At 38.7% G+C, this 2,926-nt stretch overlaps 1 pseudogene; it reads right to left on the reverse strand.

The window, feature by feature from the left end:
• Window positions 1-999: 999 nt before the first annotated feature.
• Window positions 1,000-2,473, reverse strand: LOC112526395 (annotated as a pseudogene).
• Window positions 2,474-2,926: the final 453 nt, after the last annotated feature.

Below are 2,926 nucleotides of genomic sequence, written 5' to 3' on the forward strand. Positions count from 1 at the left end.
TGGTCATCAATTTGATTAGCAGCTCTGGGACATCTGATTTTTTCCTTACAAACTCAATCCAAGTATATCGTGAGTATTCATCAATTAAGACTAAGATATACTTTTTACCAGACAAGCTCTGCACAGAGATTGGACCATAAAGATCCACATGAAGCATATGCAGAGGTCTGACACAGGACACGTCTGTCTTACTTTTGTGGGATGCTCTTTTAAGCTTTCCCATTTCACATGCAGAGCAGAAATGGTCCTTTTCGAACTTTATGGCAGGAAGTCCGTCAACCAGATTATTCTTCATAAGCTTCTCTATATTTTGGAAATTAAGATGAGATAGCTTGTGGTGCCAGAGCCAAGCTTTTTCACTCTTGCGAGACACGAGACAGAGTATCTCTGAATTGTCTCTTGGTGAGAAGTTCATGAGATACAGATACGAAATTTCCACATGCGGCTTCTGCAAAATAAATTATAGGGATTTAGGTACCCATTTCATAATGGGTCCTCGATGATTAGGGACAAAGGGTAGCTTTTTAAGCTTTGGAAGAGGCTTTGTCTCTTGACCTAAATTAACAGACTTGGCTTTAGGAGCCTTCTTTCTCTTCTGGGTCTTCTTGGATTTAGTCCTTGATGATCCAAAGAGAAGACAGTTAGGATCAGAGAAGTGTTGTTTTAACTTAAGCAGTAGAGAAACACATTCACAATTATGAACACATTTTGAATGACAAAATGATTTATTAGCTTTAAAGAATAAATTATTACAATCATTCCTAGCATTAGTAGTTCTAGCAAACTTCCTATCTAGATCTGATTGTTTAAACAGTGAATGAGTCTTCTCTGATTTCTTCTTCCCTACTCCTTTGGCCCTCAGAGGCCTCTCTGAAATAGAGGAATTAATTGCTCTGATACCAATTGTTGAACCCAGATACTCTTAATTGACAAAAACACAGTTTATATAAGATAAGAATTAAGAACAAACAATGTATTTCAAATGATTAATCAGAATATTCAAGGATGAAAGTAAAATAGTGAATGAACTTGAATATGCCGAATGCTTTTATTAAAAAAAGATGAAAAATGAAAGCACAAATGTAATCTCAAAGAAAAACGCGTATAGTATAAGTCGGTTCCTTCACTATTTGAAAAAAATTCCAAGAGAGATTCCATCTCATCACTTGACCAGGATAGATTAATAGCCTCTTCAAGAGCAAGCATGAAGTCCTCAGTTAACTGGGATTTCTCATCCATGCAAGTTTTTGACGTGCAATCAAGGTGACATGCTTTTGTTGACTTGACAAGCAAAAGTACATCCTCCAAATAGAGCCTTTTCACATTATAAGTGAACCCAGGGACACGTATATTTGGGAAGCCTCCGAAGTACTGAGAAATTCGTTCGGCATCAAGTGTAGCACTCATCAGTACCACCTATAGATGAGGATATGACGGAAGCATATCTCTGAGGATTGCTAGCATAAAATCAGTGAATCGATCCCTTTCATCACAATGATGTGAGTGATGTCAGGAAATGCAACCTTAAACATCTTTGTCGTGGCCTCTCTTCTGGACCTACCATTGCCAGCTTTTACCAAGACCCTCAACAAGACCCCAGTCGTGCAAAACACAATCGATGAATTTTTTCCGCCTTTGGTCTCCAATCTTATCTTGTATCCAACACTCTCTTTGATATTTTCACCTCTTTCAAATGATATTCTTTCAGCAACTGAAATTGCAGAAATCCGTCAAGGTTGGGTGCAGATTACTTTACACGCATCACCTTTACTCCACATATAATCCAACATATATTGAGGCACCTGTGTGGTTTTTCCACACCCTGTTTCGCCAGATATGAGAACCACCTGATGAGATTCTATTGTCGATGTAATAACATCCTTAAAAGAGGCAATCGGAATTTTGGACCTCCCTTCGGTAATCTATTTCAACTTGATGTCTGATTCCATCTGTGCAGCAAGTGATTCAAGCTTCTTTGCAATATCAGCCTTTTTCATCGAAGGTTTCCAGAGAATATCATTTGTCTTTGTTCGTATCTTATCAGTATTTTTACTAGACATGGCCATGACCTTTTCACCCTCCCCTTGATCACCAGGTGGGTAAACAGAAAAATAGTCATTTAAAACTTCTTTTCCCTTTTTTGAAAATGTAAAAGAAGTGATATCTGACTTTTCTTTCATATTCTTCAACTTCTCCATGGACTTGTAAACTGTAACACACCGTTTATTCAATGTTTTAGGCCCATGGCTTTGTGATTTCAGACCCATTTTTACACACAATTTGTGCACCTCAGCACGTTCGAAATTTGTAAGGCTGGCATCAAATTTTGTACATCTCATCATTAGATGCCTGAAACTGTTCAAGTGTTTGTCGAATATGAATCTGACTGTCCTCCGTAAGCCTCGGCTGCTTCTGTGCTTGCCCTTTTTCCACCTCCTCTCTTGCGCCTTTTTGTGGTTGATGGGTTTGGCATCGTTCTTCCTACTTGAATCTTGATTACGGTTTCATTGGTAGAAGAAGATGAAGATGAGGCTACTGCTCCACAACACTTTCTACTAAGTGTGTATCGGTTAGATATTGGAGCAAAGATCAGCGAGTATACGGGATGGAGGGGTGGCTTCCAATTTGTAGAAAACCATATTCCCTTCTGTTCCGGAGTGAATTTAATTGGCTTAGATTTGGAATTTGAGCCCTTTGATGCAGAAGAAACAGACTTTGCACTCTTTACCCTGTATTCAAACTTGGGAGCGGATTTAGCACTTGTCGTCATGCTTGCACGGCTAGAACCTAGGAGAATCTTTTTCTCAATAAGGGGTTTTCCAACCTCTGGTTCTTTGGCAATGACCTATGTCTTAACTTTATCTTTAAACGAGTCCACCTCTGACTTCAAGAAAATCCTTGTGTGAATGTCGAAAAATAGAAGTAT

This window comes from Cynara cardunculus (assembly GCF_001531365.2).
Source record: "Cynara cardunculus var. scolymus isolate 2C chromosome LG 14, CcrdV1, whole genome shotgun sequence".
Classification (NCBI taxonomy): domain Eukaryota; kingdom Viridiplantae; phylum Streptophyta; class Magnoliopsida; order Asterales; family Asteraceae; genus Cynara; species Cynara cardunculus.